The following is a 19,879-nucleotide window of genomic DNA, read 5'->3' on the forward strand; positions in this document are numbered from 1 at the left end:
GTAGCAAAGAATAGCTCTTCAAACAGAATACGTGAAAAGTGGTACATTATCTACAAACAAATATATTTAATTAAATAGTATTAAATACATACACACACACATACACACCACTCAGTATACTTCAATTGTATCATTTGTGTAATTTATTAAGTAACACCTCTTAAGTCACAGATAAGATTAGTAATCGTCACGATAAAAAAAGTATTACAACATTCACTGATACTTTTTTCACAAAAAAGAATACTGGCCGCTATAAATGTGCACGCTAGAAAAATAAACAAAACACTACATGTCAACATGACGCGCGATTCAAATATCGAAGCAAAAAAAAAGAACGTCGAACGATGTCGACACGGAAAAATTCAATATTTTAAATTGTGACGTTTGGTAAACATTTTAGGAAACTGTTATTTTAATTCCTCTTCCAGGCAGTAATGGGAAAAATAGGGCTTTCGTTTAATACCGTGACGTATCATCGTGTCAGCGGACGGGCAGCTGCTACGGTACAGCACCAGTCTCACATTGAACATTGGTGCGTGAAGACGACTTGACGGCCCGTTTAACGGAAACGTACGCGCGAAAACTTTGTTCCAAATACAATTTTCGAAATAAATTCAACAAATTGTTTTTAAAAACTTTTTCAATCTGTGCCCCGAGATATATTTTTAATTACGTGCGACTTTTTGTTTTGTTTGAAAAGTTTCGTGAATTAATATTTCTGATTTCATTTCTTCGGATCGTCTTTATTGGTAAGTTTTTCATTGTTTATTATAACTTTTTTTACGAGTTTAATGTTTATTTTTCTTGGTGTAATGTGCTCAAAATAATAGATACGATTATTGATATAATAGTGGTTATAGAAAAGCTCAATTATATTTTTAATTTTGTAAATATTTAGAAATTTATATTTTGAGAACGTTACGTTTACAATAAAATATCAGGAAGTGTAAAGATGAAACACATCTTTTACGCCACGTATATTTTTAAAAAAAGTGTTTTATAATTTACTTATTACCTACGTACTTTCCCAGGAATTATTTTTATGTTAAAGAGGTTTTAACACTATTCATATTTTTAAACAATTAAGAAAATGGTTAAATTAAAATATACTTCAATAAAATTCCTTCAAAATGAATAATACCATGATAAAATCTAGAATTCAATTTCAAATCGTGAGTGTCAAACAGTGTCTGCGGTACACGTCTACATCTCAAAAGCCATCAGATAAGGATAACAGACAGGCTAATCTCACGGATTTTACTTTATCAATTCTCGTTAAAAATCGTTTTTCAAATATTCAATATTCATTTTCGAATAAAATTGATTTTTATTCGAACTTAAAACTATTATGAATTTATTTATTCAAACTCGATTTCATCTAAGTTTGTAGAAAAATGTTTCGTATTTATTCGACGAAAGAATTTAAAATTCGAAGCCGCATTTAATATACTTAGCAACTTTATTTACTGTGAAACGGTATTTGAATAAATTTAATATCATGTTTAAATTTAAATATTATTAAGTACATATAGAATTTATTTTTATGTAGGGTATTTATGCAAGTAGACTTGGTGAGCTCTGTATTATTTTGTTAACTGGATAATATTGAACAGTTTCGTTTTAAACTTCTTTGTATAAAAATATTTATTAAGCATCTACTTACTTACATCCTACTAATATTATAAATGCGAAAGTTGGTGAGTATGTATGTTTGATACTCTTTCACGTCAAAACGTCTTAAGAGATCGAACTGAAATTTAGAACAGGAGTATATAGCTTATTGTCTGAGATAATACATATGTAGGCTACTTTTTATCCCACGGGAATATGGGCAAAGACGCTGGCAGAAGCTAGTATTCAATCAAATAAATTATTATGTTACATTTGGTATCTGTAAGCAAAAGGTATGTCGGTCTTAGGTAGACAACGAAATGTTTTGATACTTATACATATGTACCTACATAAGTACATACATAACTTCACGCCTGTTTCCCATACTAATGCTGATACTTATACGCTTGAAAATAAAATTTTATGTAACAACACATCAGATTATACCTACTTAGCCGAGAATTCAACTAATCATAGTAAACCCCAAATCATGCTAGAACAAGATTTTTTTACACACCGAATTTTCTTCACAATTTACTTTCATCAATATATTTTCTCTAGCAAACAAACTGACGACAGCTGACATACTCGTACGTAGTTATCGTCAGTCTATTCAGCGTGTCCTACACGGAACATTAGCTTTGGACCTCCGATGTCTCGTTCCCAAGCTGGCCATCAAATGTAACCAACTGGAACATGGCTAGCTAAGCTAGCTCTCTATGTAACCTAAATAGTGAAGGTTACATCGAAAATGTTGAGTAACATCGACATTATTTGTCTAAATCCAAAGTTACTGAATACTTCTTCTTTTTTATTTTATCAACACGTTGCCTTACTCCAGGATTATCTCCCGTGTCGTGAGTGCGTTTACAAACATACAAGTTCACATACACATGAAATCCTGACCCGAAATAACAATTTGTGGATCACACAAAGGGTTGCTCCGTGTAGGAATCGATCTCGCTACACGTTACGCGCCAACCGTGCAGTCAGTCAAGTTCTTGTTAGTTTCTGTAGTTACCTTTGTACAAGCATTCAGTGACTGTCGCCGCGTCGTGTGTCGCGAAATGTTGCTCATGAATATGAGCCTCTAGCATGGCTTAGTTTCAAGCCATGTCGAGTTCCTCGTCAAATTGTTACGAGTGTAAGCCGAAAAACATAATAATTAATTTAGCATTCAGTGACGTTCAAATCAAAGTATTACTCAGAAGTGATACCTTAATTATTGTTTTATATTATAAGTAATGGATTCTAAATATTTCGCCTACGTTGTCCGAAAACGAGATCATTGGCATTTAGTTAATTAAAAGAGAATAGTAGAAAGTGCAGTCATTTTAAATGAATATCGGGAAATATCATGATTCCAAATCAAATCAAAATATTCATTTAAGATTGACGAAACTCAAGATAATAATTGATTCATTACAGACACCAAAAGAACAATTTAAAATATAAATTGTATTCAATTGTAAAGATTGCGTTTAGCTAAATTAAATATTCGTCGTCACACGTGCTGCGAGAACAATCATATTCAAATGTAATTTTCTCAGTTACCAACGAAATTACAGTCAACCCAAATCAATTACATAAGTATGTACCTTGTATGTTCCTTTTATATTTCAATTTCGATCTTTATTAAAGGAAAATGGCACACCTTTTGCCATTAGTGCAGGGGTACAATTTTACCGAAATGAAACTTTTGCTCGCCTTTCGGTTGCCTGGATGAGATCGCTCTAACCGATAAGACCGTCCATTATAAGTACATTCGCTTAGATGTTTTAATTTTTCTAATGTGTGATCTGTTTTAATGGTGTACAATCAAGCAATTATCTATCTATCTCCCTTCAATTACATGGAACTTATAACATTTAGAACATGTAGTAAGTTACCGTAAGTTTAAGTGACTTAGATTCTTAGGCGACCACGGGTAGCTTACCGCCCGACCAGAACCAGACTCAGACTCAGTCACGTTCCATCACCACAGATGGGGCCCAGTAGGGCTGATTGAAGAGATTAGAGAGAGGATAATTGGGCCTTCGGTAACCTCACTCACACGACAAAACACAATGCAATGCAAGTGTAGTTTCACGTCGGTTTTCTGTATCACTCCGGTTGAGCCAAGCTTTCTCACACTTGAAATAAATATGAGTTTCCATTGCAGTTTTTATTTTTAACATAGAAAATACGTGATGTAATATTATGAGTTTGTTCTGACGCAACATCATACTTGGACGTATGAATAACATGTAATGAAGATTATTGCTAGGTAACTCGTTCGTCACTGATAAAGAGATTTGTATAGGAACTTATTACAGTCCATAGTATGGGTAGCTAGCAGCTGTGTGTATTGCGAAAAATGTAATATTAGTAATCATCATAATCTCGTGTTTGTTATAAATCCTATCCTAAATGTGCTGAGCTACTTATAATGCTGTTACCATCTTTGTTTCTACGAATAAAGATTTATTGTTATTATTATCGATAGTTTCGTTGATTGAGTGGTCAGAAAAAAATCTAAAAACCCGTCTCAAGACAATCTATTTTACTTATATATGTAAAGTTTTGTTTGTTTAAACGCGTTAATCTGTGGAACTACTGGTCCAATTTGAATAATTGTAATTGTGTTATATAGTCTATTTATTGAGGAGGCTAAAACTATAAGCTATACAACACCACATTACGACTAAAAGGAGCCGAGCAGTGTGTGAACAATTAAATATAAACACGAAAGTAACTTACTTCTCTGTCTTTTTTTACGCCTAAACCATTGTACCGATTTGACTTAATAAGGACTTAAAGAACAGTTCAATTTATAGATTTTTTAATTATTTTACAAATCTTCTCTCCTACCAGACGTACTACTAGAAATCATCATAAAGTGGTACAAGGTGCGCTTAATCGATGAATTCGTACATTTCTGCAATGGGGTCACCAATGCAGAACTTTCCATTGGAACGCCAGCCGTGGACCGGCTGCACAGAAGTTGGGTCGAGTCAAGGACGGACTTACATAGGTCTAATAGTTAGTTGATGTATATTGTTTAGGCTAATTCAACTCGGTGCCTATATTTCTTTATGTTATTTAGGTAAGTGTGTTTCTGTGCTGTTAATAATTTTAAAATTTTTTGGTTTCAATGAAATGTTGAGGTTTAAGACGTGTTCTCATGCATGAGGATACGGGTTCTAAACATACCAAAAACAACTACCAATTTTATTTATTTTGATTTATTTATACATGCTTTATTGAACACAATAAAGTAGCCTAGGGTAATAAAGTAACAATGGGCGGTCTTGTGATTGAGCAAAGTGGCGAACAATTGGGGAGGCCTATGTCCAGCAGTGGACTGCTATAGGCTGATGATGATGATGATGATGGGCGGTCTTGGTGATTTCTTCCAGAGAACCTTTGGATGGAATATTTAATAAAGAATAGGGTAAATATGTGACTTTTTCCAAATTACATATATTTTCTAAGATTACTTATATTGTGGAATACCTATGAAACGGCATATCATGATCATTTTTATCTTTCGACAGTAAGAGAACATCAAACAATGACTCCCGACGTTTTAAACAAATACGCAATACTTATCTATTTATCTATATTTTTAACAGACTTTAAGTATCTGATTGTTTGAGAAAAGTGATTTTGTAGTATTATGATGTTATCATTGCCAGGAAATCCTATTACGTATTGGTTCTAGAAAAGGTACGACTTACTGATGTTCGAGTGATAAACTATTAAGTAATAATACTAAATACTTCCGCGCGGTTTCACCCACTGTTCGGCTTCTATTGGTCATAGCATGGTGTGTTATACCCTATAACCTACCTCGATAAATGGACTATCCAACATAATAATAATTATACAAAGCAAATAGTGTGATAGCGGCCAAACGTAGATTCATTAAAAGTAAAAAAAAAAGATTAGCGACCAGTAGTGCCAAAACAAACAAACTCTTCAGTTTTATATATAGTATATATAGAGTATAGAAGAAAAGCGTCTCAGAAATATGTAGCCTTGTCTCTGAGGAGTTGTATTGGTGTAACTATAACAATAGAATTTCCCCCTTATTACATGTGACTTAAAGGTATCTAAGGAAAAATAGGTGTGCCACTATAAATTGTCCAAGTTTTTCGTTCACCTCTAGTTATCCTATTCAACGAACAAAAGCCGACGAAAATAAAATGTATTCTTAAAAAATAAAATAAAAAAAAAAAACAATTTGGCTCATTCTCTGCGCATTTCCCGCTACAATGCACGCTGTTCCAAATTCGAATTGAAATATGGAAGCGTGCAATGGCCAATGACAACAGTAATGGCCAGTATTAGTGCTATGAATGAGCAATACTTTTTAACCGCCTTGTTTGTTTAGCACACAGGCACGACTACTCATTGTGAGGATTTTGTTCTATTCAAAAACATAATAGTTTTGTTGTCTATTTTCAAAATGATCAGTAGTAGCCCTGAATTGGTATTTGTGTCAGGTATATACTAATAATTGCAAGGGTATATATTGACTGCCTCGTTGGTCGAGTGGTCGCAAGTGCTACTGCTAGACAAGGGGTCTCGGATTGGATTCCCGGGTCGGGCAAAGTATTACTGGGCTTTTTTCGGTTTTTCGAAAATTTCTCTGTAGTAGCACGGATTCTGGAATTGTGCCCAGTATATGGCAATAGGCTAACCCCCTATTACATGGGACTTGTAACACAAACGGTGAAAAGAAGATGTACATTGTATAGCGGCATCATTGCCGTAATGTGCATCTCTGCCTACCCTTTCGGGGATAAAAGGCGTGACTTGCGTCAGACACAATGACAGTTAACATTATAATATATAAAATTTAATTAATGTTTTGAAACAAAAGTAAGGTCCATCTCTCATAATTTACCCAAAACCCGATACTTTAAATAACAATATTTATGTAAACACATACAAAACCTTTCTAACACATAAAACCTCAGAGGTCTGATGAATTTACAGAGGTCCAGTTTGTTAACAAAAATGTTTGGCCGGCTTCAAATTGAATTTATATTTCAAGAAGGTATTGAATTCTCGCCGCTAACATAATTGACCCTTTGAATAAACCATGAAGGTTCTTATATCGGTTTTACTTTTTTATGGCGCAAAGGTTTTGTTTACCAAACATTCTATTTAGCTGTCCAGGTGATGATGTTGAAAAAGTAACAAATGTGTTCGTGTTCGATTTTCAAATAAATTAATTTTGATTCTTCTTCGTTTTTTTGGGAGAGAAGTTTAACGCCTATGTGAGCGATCTAGAAGCGAACGCGAAGCTGTGCGGTGACATATGAATACAACGCGATGCGGTGTGACGCGGCGGCTATGTCCTACGTGCATGTGAATCGTTTCTGTTTCCGACAATATAAACAAAAACGTGAAGGCACCGGGTCTCCTAGATCGCAAGAAAATATCAATTAAATGGATCGCATTCGCGCCGCACCGCACCGCGCCTCACCGCATCCCACAGGCAGTTGGTCACGTAGGTCATTTCAATAGATTTTGTCAGTTTGTCGTTTTCGCGCCGCGCCGCACCGCATCGCCTTAACGTCTATCTACATCGCTCACGCAGGACGTCGCGTAATTTTAAGTATCTACCCGTAGAATACTTATTTATTTAACAATTAATCACATTGAACACGCCAATACCTAAAAATCGACTACAATAAGTTTTAAACTTTCGTTAACTTATTTCATATCTTTATTAGTTCAATTAATTAGTTTGAATGATTTATTTGTGGAGTCTCTAACATTCTCGTATCTTGAAAGCATTATGACACCCAAGAGAATTGTAGATTATGACCGATGATACTGAAAAGTCATCCATATTCATTTAAAACTTTCATTAATATACGGTAGTGAACAAAACAATATTTAAAGGCTTAAAGAAGAATTTAGCGTGTTACCGAGGTTCCGGCTTGAAAAGCAGGAGTAGGAACGGGGTGGTTTTTAGTCAGTAAGAGTCTGACACTCTCTCACGCCTCACCCAAGGCGGGAGAAGACATTGGATGATTTTCCCCGTTGAAAAAATGGTTTAGAAATTTTGCCTACGTATTTGCCACTTGGAGGAGTAAAAGACACCTTAATACTATTGTGCGTATGAACTTACACACCAGTTTAATTACACAGAGAAAAGTAAATATGACCAAACCAGTTTGAACCGCTTTGAGAAAATTCGCGGGAAATGGATCATTGACATTTAAATGAGCAAATTCCTCCCAAACACAATTGCAAATAGTAATAATAGTAATTACTTAATTATGTGTCTGTCTGAACACTAAATCATTAATTATTTTAATTACTAGGCTCATGAGATGTTTCCTGTGTGTACTGTTTTGGAATGTGAAATTAGGATGATGGCCGGAACATAATAATACCTTTTTTTTTGAGGGGGAAAATCATCCAGTTTGTCAGACTCATACTAAAAACCACCCCGTTCCTACTCCTGCCTTAGCCGGAGCCCGGTAACCACGTTGTCCGCAACTCCGGAAGGCATCAGCCCACTGGGCCCCATTTGTGGTGGTCTGGCTCCTTGAGGCGCGCGCGAACGCGACGCGCCGTACGCACGGGTCTGGAGTCGGGCGGCAAGCTACCCTTGCTCGCCGCCGCACTTACGGTGGCCGGAGATCGTCACGCGACATAATTTCTACCAAGTCTTCTACAGGCCATACAAACGTGCGCGGGAGTAGCTAGTAGTAAACAGAGCAATAGAGACGAGCCTGCTGCTAAACACCTTCTAATAGATATGACGTTGTGTCATAATCTGTGTAAAAATACTCACGCATAAAAATAGGATCTTTATCGAGTTTCAAAGTTTATTTACAAAACGTGAATGTTTTTGTAGTACCTACATCGTAAACGTTTTAAAAACAAACTACAAAGAATAAACATTAAAGCTAATAATATTGACGGTAAACTATTAAATCTTGGTGCATTGTCCTCTTATTATGTAGGTCGATTTAACGAGGATGAATTCGAGGATAAATAAATGGATTTAAATTAAACATGAAGACTGCAAAAAATACAGGTTTAATTATTATGTTATCGGTTTTCTCACGTAACTGTTGGACTAGGAACTCGACTAGTTTCAAGCCATGCTAGAGGCTCATATTCATAAGTAGCATTCCGCAACACACGATGCGGCGATTGTGGCATAATTAATTTAGTATGTCTCATGAAAGTTAGAATAAAATACAGGTTACCATTACTTACCCATATTTTTTCAATAAGTTGGATATTCTTCGATTTCAGATACGCAATCATTTTAGTTAATATTTTTTTTAAATATGCCGTAGAACATAATTATACATGTATGTACTCACGCCTGACTCCCATGGGGGTAGGTATTAGGGTGGAGTGAAACAAACCAAAAAAAATTTTTTTGTCTTTTCTTTTGTCCTTATTATTAATTGGTCATATGTAAAACTTTGTTTATGCAGCTCTACGACATTATTTTCAGGTGGCGCACCGAGGATACCCCTAAAAAAATCATATTTTTGTATAAGACCACACAAAAAGAGTTGTGCTTATATGCTATGCTTATAAATTTACTGTTTTTAACTTCAACTAAATGTTATCTCGTATGCAAATACAGTATTATCTTATAAAACTTTCTATATAGTTGTAAAATAGTGAGTTAAGTAAATTTTATTAAAAAAGCCTAAAACGGGTAAATAATGCGATGTCCTTTACTTGGCGATCCATTCAATATTCACGATAATTTATGTTACCTACATATTGTGGCGGATAAAACACTATTTATAGATCGACAATATGTTCAGTGAATGTGGAAAGGATCCTTAGAAGAAATATGTGTATGATTGCTTGTAACCAAGTATTGTACAGAACCGATTGAAAAAGACCTATGGAGTTTCTTGCTCGTTCTTCTCCGTACGAATCTACACTTTGGAACGACCAAATAGAGCAACAGAGGACTACAACATTTTGTTTTGTTTACATTGTAATATTTGCTTTGGCGTTCAAAAGTGGCTTCCCGGTTTATTTGTAATAAATAATTTTGACTTTGACTTTCGATTGTAAAGCTATAGAATAAATCTATCTCTGCAATTATCCATCAACAAGTCGTGTCTAGGTTGTCTATTTTGTACTTTCAAAAGTACAAATATGTAGGGTGACGCCAATAAGCAAATATTTACAAATATTTTTTTTAACGTAAACATTTATCCCGAGAAGTATGCAAATGTGTGACTAAAGCACCTGCTGCTGAGGAAAACTTCTTAAAAGATACAGCGCAAAATTTATTTTCTGTATAAGTGACAACTATCTATGCGATGTCATTATTAAGAAGCGATAATATGTGAGTTTGTTTGCAAAATATATCGGGAACAGATGCCGAAGCCTCTGTATACATTTGACACAGCTTTCTATGTTTGAGTGTGGAGGCAATTTCAAACAATTTACCTCCAGGTGCAATCATATAGTGATTTCCGAGTCGCATTTCATTGTTACAGGAGGTTCTGTTATCTTTTTTTCGCCAATTCTATTAAATCATAATAATTAGTCGAGCAAGCAGTAGAAAGGTGTGTCATAACGTATAAAGGCTTCGGCATCTGTTTGTGGACCCGATGATGAAATGGTTTATCCGAATAAAATAAAATCCAGGCAAGAAATACCTATATTTGACACTAAATCTCAGTATTTTTGCAAAATGATGAAACTGGAACCTCTGGTGGACATCAAAATTTTATTTTTATGGTAATTTGAAATCAATTTTATTATTCTGGAGGTTTAGTTTAAATTTTTTAAATATATGATAATTAGTTAGAAATAAATATTTGCTTGTAACTTACTTTTCAGTTATATACATACCTAATGCGCCACCTCAAGATATTAGTTAGAAAGCTGTATTTTGCATGAACAACCTATTACTATGGGTCAATCCTGAAAACACAGGAAACTTCAAATTGATTTTTTCTCCACCCTAGTAGGTATGTCGAGAGAAACATTTCACGCCTGTCTCCCATGGGGTAGCAGAGATAATGGAATGCCAATTGCTACGATTCTTACATACCTCTTTCATCAACAGTCATCAGTCTTTTCATGCACGCTCGTCAGTTAAGGGTACTTTTAATTTGGCTCTTCTTTAATATATCGCTCCCGATCGATGTCTGTACAACATACACTCTTCAATATTTAAAGGATCGATAAATAAACGAATGATTCATTGCTTAAATCTAAACGGAAAAGAAAATCCTCTTATTTTTTAATTTCCTATAATTTCTTTTCATTTAGTCAGATCAGAGAATTAATAAGAAACGAACCAAAGAGACAGCGAAACGAGATAATCAAGCCAGTTTGGCGAACATACAAAATATCTGACACGAAATCGGCATTAAGGTCGCTATTGTCAGGAAATACAGTTTCCTTTTCCAAAGACGATTTGCCCCGTAATCCAGTGAACGTGTGGATTGGTTCCCAAATGTATGTAGGTCTGTATGTATGTCTTGTAAACATAGAATCGTCTCAGCTCGCGAATGCCAAAACGATTGACGAAGCGAATTGCAAATGAACGGATCACACGTTCCTCTTGTTTGAACGTTCGGAAATCCGGGGCCTATAATATATTTTTATTTTATTTTCTTTTGTTACATCGCTTCATAGATGGTTATTTTTTTCTTTTGTTGTTGGTGTGTTTTACATATAAAGCTCGTGAACAAAGGTGTATTTTTGGTCGATGTATTTTTCTTTTTATGGTGTTAGAGGCAAACGAGCAAACGGATCATCTTATGGTAAACGATCAGGTAAAGTTCAGATTTTATTTTTCAAAAGAAGGTTTGATTTTTGTCGAGAATTTGTGGTAAAAATATGTTTATTACATAAACCTTATCTTTCCACCCTAAATTTACGCTATCCCCATCATTAAAACATCACACTAATATTATAAATGTGATAGTTTGTTTGTTGGTAGTTTGTCTTTTCACGCTGAAACTATTGAACGGATTTTGATGCAATTTGGTATACAGATATGAGGTATGAGCTTTTTATCCCACTGTAATCTAGTTTACAAATAAAACTAAGCCTCAATAAGAAACAATATTTTAGTTGCCTTTTCTAGAGAACATTGGCACTTCAAACATCGGCCCAATGAAGAATCACCAAAAACCTTTTGCAAAACAAAACGTTATCATAAAAAGTTCATTCCATTGTCCAGACTTGGAATACGCAGAAAAATTGAAATTCCATGCAAATGAACTCCCTAATATTTATGTTAATTACGCATTTTCCTTTCTACGTAACTTAACATAACTTTCTTTCTTGTTCATTAATTTTCATTAACTGTTTGTTTATGAAATATGACTATTATGTAGTTGACTGTAAGTTACTTTTTCTTTGTGGGGATGGACAATTATCAAATGACTCCTTTTGTCTTGCCAGTTAGTGTCATATCACTCCGTTCTAACTCCTGTCCTATACCGAAGCTGTATGTACTAACTAGTCTCGCTAACAATCCTCGCAGCTTGCCGGTCAATAGCCTAAAATAGAAAACATGAAATGACTTCTCCCGCCGTGGGTGAAACGAGAAAGATTTTCAGAATTTTACTGACTAAGAATCACCTCAGTCCTACACCTGCTTCGAGCCGAAACCCCGGTAACCCGTTCTGTCTTCTGCAGCTCCCTATGTATCGTGGTAGTAGTTCCTTGCTCTTATGGACATCACCAAGCAAGCATTTGGGTTTTTCCGGATTACTGTGAATCTAGCGATAATCAGTAAGTAAGATGAGTAGGTAAATGTCTAGTAAACAGCGTTTTAGCGTGGAAAATTTTGACCTAATAAAGTACGAGAAAAACAATAGCCTTGTGATTATGAGATCATCATAATCTATTTGTGTATGATCAAAGACTCACAGAATTTTCGCGTTAGTACGAGTAATCATAGTAGGTAGTAGAATCACAAATGTATGTTACTTTTGAGTTTAGTTTTATCACAAATTTTTATCTCATTTTAGTGCGAGTATCATTCTAATGTAGATTAGATAAACCTTTGAGAGTTGTTTTAAAACGGTGAAATGTTTTGAGATTAGAACGCGCGATTGACTAAATACTCTAAACAAATAAAATATGTGCCAAAATATTTACCTTACTTCTTTGCCAATATACGGAAACTATAGAGCATATTTTTTATGACCATTACTCATTATAATATTAAATTACTTACATACTAACTTCTTTAACTTCCCTCACTACATGTATTTTATACTTCTATGTATGTAAATCGAGTTCAAATTCAAAAACTATAAGAATTTTTACCCATGGCCAAATATTTTAGGATGAATGAAGAGCAATATTTAAAAATTATAAATATTTTTCTTTCAATTTCTTTTACCCACTCGCATTACTTTAATCGATAACCTCTATAAATTATCGTGAACCCACCTTTCCCATTCCTACATTACTTCCTTTTTAAAATTCTCTTTTCAAGTATCTCTCTTTAAGTGAACTTCACCTCTATACCCAGTGCAATACATTATAAAATGGCGTGCAAACTCTTCATTGGGACCCCTGAACTACTCACAGGTCCTGCACTGTTGAACAAAGCACTCGTTTCCTCATCATTTTGTTTGTACTCTCGAAGCTATAAAAAGGTTCCATTTTAAAAGACAACCTTTTAAAGGAAATTAACTTAATTGGAGACCTTTGTTTCTAAGGTTTTTTTGTTCTAACGTCTCTTGAACAAGAGGATGCAACTAGTAAGTACCTGTCCTGTCGGTCATGAGTATGTTTTCCCTTTTTTAAGTCTGATAGATTTCATGTTCTATCTATTACGACTAAATATGGTCTTGTATGTATTTGTGTTTTATGTTATACAATCAGCATTGCCAATGGCAACACCAGAGGAACTCCTCTGGTGTTGCACAAATGCGTTGCCGTTGATGGAGAGATTTGAGGTCAGATTCATACCAATTCCTTTGTTCACTATCAAATTAAAGAGATAATTGGGAAATTAAATACACTTTTGAAATGTTTACTACAAAAATATTCTTGATTGATCTACTTACGGAATTTTTTAAAGAATAATACTCAGATTAATATTGCATTTCCCATATTTTTATCTGACAGATTGATTGTTTATCTATCTGATTGATAAAACAGATTGCTATCAAGTCGCATATTTTGAAACTTCAAAGGATTCTTTATCTTGTATCTATAGGTTTACTTAAACCGATATATTTTTACGGTATAAGCCGGTTAACAAGTCAAGCCAAGACGGATCACCTGATGGTAAGCAATTGCCGCTGCCCTTGGACACCTAAAACACCAGAGGAGTTACGGGCCGGGTTGTTGGGAACCGATTTCCCAAACAACCCTTAATATCTTAACCCTATTAAATTGGAAAGATTTGGGGGGGGGGTAATTGGGCCTCCGGTAACCTCACTCACACAACGTGAAACAACGCTTGCCTTGTTTCACCGCAGTATTCTGTGAGGCCGTGGCGGTACTCCGGTCGAATCGGCCCATTCGTGCCGAAGCATGGCTCTCTCACACTTGTGGGTATTTATTTAAACAGGTAACTAGGTTTTGTTTCCTGACTAGTAACCTCAGGAGAATATGGTTTAAATTCGTTGAATTTGAGCGATAAGGATAAACATTGTCTTTTCATTAACTTCAGTAGAATAACATCACAACTCCACCATTATTACATAAAAAAATAAGAAAACTTATTAATCATACACTAAATTACATATACTAATCTTCTAGGAAATAAAGAGGGTTTCATCAGTGATTATACATTCACCCATTTAAATAATGATTTACGTAGCAATGTAAGTCCATATTTTTATTGTACACATATATTATATTTTACTATACATAGACTAGATCCTAGACATTCAAAGAAATCTGACCAAAAATTATGTCCAAACTTTTTCTTATCATCTGACCCGTACTAATGGGGTCATGTCATCTTTATATGACAGTAGGTACCTACAGATTCTATTCTTACGTCACAATTTAATCGCGGTTCATACAAAAGGTTATCATTTGCCCTTAAATGACAATTTTACGGGTGATTAACTTCAATGATAACTTCTACGTACTTGATGACAGATTGATATGAAAGAGGATTATTATATGTCTATATTTGAAGTAATGGAGACTTGACGTCTTTTGTTAATTGGATTTTTGTGTTATAGTTTGATGATTATTAAGATCTTAAGATTGAAACTGTAGAATAAATTAGTTGCGTAAATTTATTGTGACGATTTCCTTTCAATGAACGCCGTGGTTCACCGGTGACAGACGTTAGCGGAGGATTGGCTTTCAACAGTTTTCTATTTGCAGTCAAAGACTTTAAATTGTAATTGCATGGTTATAACTGTTCTCTGTCAAGTCTTTAAAGTGCTTTTTATAACATCATCACTGTCAGGGGCTACGGGGAGTTTGACTAAATAATTCGGTCCCTCTTGCACTGCTCAATGAATCGACCATTCTGACACAATTGTATAGTAGACTAGGCCCCAACAATACGTCCACTGCTGAACATAGGCCTCCCTCAATGACTTTCAGATAGGCCGGTTGGAAGCGACCTGCATCCAGCGGCTCCCTGCGACCTTAATCAGGTCGTATCACTCTCATTAATTGTTTATTTAAATACTGTCAAAAAGTATCCTACCGTAGCTATTAAAAAAAAATTAACAACTTACCATTAGCATACAAATCAGACTTACAACCAAAGAAAAAATAACCTACCAACTATAAAGCACCAAGGTACAATTTCCAAAAAAATCAAAGTCAATTAAGCTCCACCATTGATTAGGCCACGCCCTTCACATGTCAGGTGATGGTGGCCTTATTTACCCGTGCACCAAATTACCCTCAACTGTTGCCCTAGTAATATGAGTGTTCATTACTCCATTACCGTCGTTTACTCAGGCCTTCGTATTGCTAACTTCGTGTTATAGAAATTGGTGGATGTTATTGAAGATACTTTTGCATTTACCACATCATCTCTTGTAGAGTTTCTCCTTTGTATCCTAAAGACTTTGACAAACAAAATTGGGCATAAAGATGGGGTATCCCGCACGAAGCAACTTGTTGATCCACAAAGTATTGTTAGAAACCTAGGTATCATGTATTTCATCGGCTCCAGTGTGCACTTGTAACCCTGTAAATACACCCATGACACAGGAGAAAATTTTAGTGCTTGCAATTTGCATAAAAACGGCGTATATTTATTTGGACATTATATAGCATAATGTCATCCCAAAATCTCTAGAAAGAAGTCTTTTGATCATGTATAATAAGTATCTTGAAACAATAAAACGGTTTTCTCACGTAAATGATTGGGAACAGCTCCGCAAACGTCGCCGCGTTCGCTGCTCATGAATAAGAGTCCCGTTGTTACTTGAAACTAGTAGAGCGTGAACCGTTATTTTCAATTAATCTGATAGAAATAACTCTAGCGAAATATAAATCAAGTTCTAGTCAAGTGACAGTTGACTGGCTATACTATTCCGAAACAACCTGCCAATAGTTTTGGAAAGTTCTGAAGTAGTGTTACTGTGCTCAAAAGACGTCTGAAAGTCACGAGAATTTGGAAAATGGAAGAATGGTCTATCAATGAGTACAGCTAAAGTTGTCTTGATTAGAAGTGAGCGACCAAGCATAATGTAGTGTAGGTACTTATGTACCTGATGATCCAAGCGTTATGAAAGTACTCCTCTGAGTGTCATCCACTGTAGTACTTATTTCCTTTCCACATTCACTTACACACTTATTTATTATTTATTTATTTTATACTTTATTGCACACATACATAAAACACATTTACATTGTAATAGTAATTAGAGTACAATGGGTGGTCTTATCACACACGGTGATTTCTTCCAGACAACCTTTGAATGGATTCAAATGATCTGGGCTGAGAAGTTCAATGTCAGACATAAAATGTTAAAATAACCCGTCGGACATAAAATAAGTTGCTGATTAAAAAAAATCGTACATCCAAAATAGCTTGCTTGATGTCATCACAGGAAAACCAGCATTTATAAAACTCCCACTAAATAAAAAGTCAAATCCTTCTACAGAAATTCTTGTTTTAATATCAAAAGTATCACAAACCACTCGTATTTATAAGCTCAAGACATGAAGAGAAACAAAATAGACCAAGCGATTATATAAGTAAGTAGGTAGATACAATCGCTTTCATACCGAGGATACCTTTTCACTAAAATGTCATTTGTGCAGAGTAGGGTCAACCGGTTACCTTGTGCTTATATTTTAACGTATAACAATAATAATATGATAGTGACAACCCTATTTTAAAGGTCGTCGGGGTCAAAGGAGTAGAAAGAGATAAGGGTTGATTACAAGAGTTTTGGAATGTGTTATCCGTGGTAATTTGGTTGTTGATCCAGAAAGCGCGGAAGTGTTATGGAAAATATAGGAAAGTGTAATTGTTTTTCGAGTTGAAAAAAATTGAAAATATAAGTAATATGCAAAATTATAAAATGCTTGACGTATATCAAGACCACATATAGTGATATGTGGTCTTGATGTATATCTATGTATTGTAATCAAATAACTGGACGGTTGGCTGACCGGCTGCTGAGTAACGTGCCGGGTTCTGATTTTCTGAGCAAAATCTCAATTTTTAGCCCAGAGCCAGGGAGTTCAGCGGTATTTCTCCCCCGTGCTTCGGAAAGCACGTATCGGTCCTATCTTTTCGCTGCCCTATCGGTTTTAAAGAGTTAGGGGACCAGAGGTTTTAGAGAGTTACCAGAGAGTCTGATCCGGAGCTCCGGACTACCTAGCGGGTTTTAACGGCGCTCCGGTTCGAAAAGCAGAAGTAGGAACGGAGTGGTTTTTTTTTTTTTTTTTACATTTAATGGGTCGACGTTTCTCACCTAATGGTAAGTGATGATGCGGCCTACGGTGGAGCACGTCTGCCCATAAGCAACCTATTCACTCGGGCCTTGAAGACACCCAGGTTATACCCATCAGGAAACACAGACTCCGGCAAGGAGTTCCACTCCCTAGCAGTTCGCACAAGGAAGCTTGAAGCGAAGCGCTTCGTGCGAGTTGGTGGGATATCTACCATGAAGCGGTGACGCCTCGCCGATTGTCTTGTGGTTCGATGATGAAAAGGACTAGGGGGAATCAAGTTGTGCAATTCCCCCGCACACTCTCCGAAATGTATCCGGTAAAAAACGGAAAGGCTTGCGACCTTGCGCCTGTGTTCAAGGCTTTGAAGCCGGGCCTCCACAAGCGCATCATCGTTGATGAGCTTCTTGGCACGCCTTTCAATGTGTTCGAGCGCATCTAGCTGGCATTTAGCCGAGCCGTCCCAAAGGTGAGAACAGTACTCCATACATGACCGAACCTGCGCTTGGTACAGGCTCAGCAGTTGTTTCGGTGTGAAGTACCGTCTCACCTAGAAAGAGGATACCCAACTTGATACCAGCCAGATGCGCCTTCGACTCTATATAAGAGCCGAAGTTTAGCGTTGGCGATAGAGTTACGCCAAGAAGCTCTAGTAATGATCCGATATTGGAACGGATACATTTCGGAAAGTAGGAGCCAGCGGAAATTGACTCCGTTTGGCAGAGAATAGACACGCCTGGGTTTTGGTAGCGTTGAACTTGACCAAGTTGGCGTCACCCCAATCGGAGACCGCCTTCAAGGACGAGTTCAACCGTTCGACCATGGATTCTCTTAGAGACTGGATCTGTGTTCCGCTAGTCCGCGCATCGGACACATACCTTTCAACAACTGTGCTGTCATCTGCATACCCAAAGATACCGGGCTTAAGCAGGTCGTTGATGTGCAGCAAAAAGAGCGTTGCTGAAAGTACTTACCCCTGAGGGACTCCGGCGTTGATACCAAATTGGTCAGACGAGCAGCCATCGATGACTACTCGAATTGACCGATCCCTCAGGAAGTCTGCAATCCATCTGCACAGATCAGCGGGAAGTCCATATGCAGGAAGCTTGCCGATAAGGCTGTCGTGCCAAACCCTGTCAAAGGCCTTCGATATATCGAGAGAGACCGCTATTGCCTCCCCGTGCTTCTCGATGGCCTCGCTCCAAATGTGGGTGGCATACGCAAGAAGGTCCCCAGTGGATCGGTTGCGGCGAAACCCATACTGCTGATCGCTGTAATATGCAAAATTATAAAATGCTTGACGTATATCAAGACCACATATATTGATATGTGGTCTTGATGTATATCTATGTATTCGGAAAATAACTGAACGGTTGGCTGGCCGGCTACTGAGTAACGTGTCCGCTTCTGATTTTCTGAGCAAAATGACCATTTTTAGTCCAGAGCTAGGAAGTTCAGCAGTGTTTCACCCCCGTGCTTCGGAAAGCACGTATCGGTCCTATCTTTTCGCTGCCCTATCGGTTTTAAAGAGTTAGGGGACCAGAGGTTTTAGAGAGTTACCAGAGAGTCTGATCCGGAGCTCCGGACTACCTAGCGGGTTTTAACGGCGCTCCGGTTCGAAAAGCAGCAGGAGGAACGGAGTGGTTTTTAGTTAGTAAGAGTCTGACACTTCCTGTCGTTTGCGAGACAAAGTCATTGGATGATTTTCCCCACTCAAATATCTCCTGCATAGTAGGCCAGTCTAATTAGATAGACTAATTACCATGATCGAGATTTATGTAATCAAAGATATGTTACTCCTACTTATATGTAATCATTAAAAAAATCATTGACGTCAATAAACATATTTAGAAAAATCTAATTAATCTTTCAAACGAAGTTAATATTTCTCTCTATACGTATCTAAGTACTCAAGTTAATATTTAATCATGTCGGCTAACAAGTACATAAAGTCGGGCCAAAGTATACCCACTTCAACAAATTGGTATAATAATAACTTCGTGCCTTTTGTTGGCTAAAGTTGAACGATTAATTTTCTAATGATTTGATTGCATTTAATTTTATTTTTAGTGCTTTTTAGGTTTATCGTTCTTCGATATAATGGATGCTGGTTATATGTTTTTGTATGCTGAGTTGCTAGTCCTAATTAGGGTCATAGCTTTTTCTTTCACTGCTAAACAATCGTAGACTTCTCTTCATGTTTTGATCTGTAACCTTAGTATGAGTTTGCTTTAGGTTTAAAGTAATCGAAACGAGAGTGCGTTCGGCGCTCTGATTGACCGGCTCGAATAAACCACCCACTTTTCTTTACCGCCTCCATTTTTTAAGTCAATTAATATCTCTAAAACATTTTGCTAAGTCTGAAAAATACTATTCTGAAAACCGCATCAACATCGGTTTAGCCAAACAC

General features: G+C 36.3%; 1 protein-coding gene across 2 annotated transcripts in view; it reads left to right on the top strand.

Annotated features, from left to right (window-relative positions):
- Window positions 1-491: 491 nt before the first annotated feature.
- The window catches only part of LOC118272588 (neuropeptide Y receptor type 2), an 86,533-nt gene continuing 67,145 nt past the window's right edge, over window positions 492-19,879 (top strand). Inside the window, exon 1 of one of the 2 annotated variants that reach the window (XM_035589186.2) lies at window positions 492-749. The gene's annotated coding sequence lies outside the window, so the exon portion shown is untranslated. The remainder of the gene's footprint in view (window positions 750-19,879) is intronic. The other variant, XM_035589184.2, reaches the window with a different exon arrangement.

Source organism: Spodoptera frugiperda, chromosome 4 (assembly GCF_023101765.2).
Source record: "Spodoptera frugiperda isolate SF20-4 chromosome 4, AGI-APGP_CSIRO_Sfru_2.0, whole genome shotgun sequence".
Classification (NCBI taxonomy): Eukaryota; Metazoa; Arthropoda; class Insecta; order Lepidoptera; family Noctuidae; genus Spodoptera; species Spodoptera frugiperda.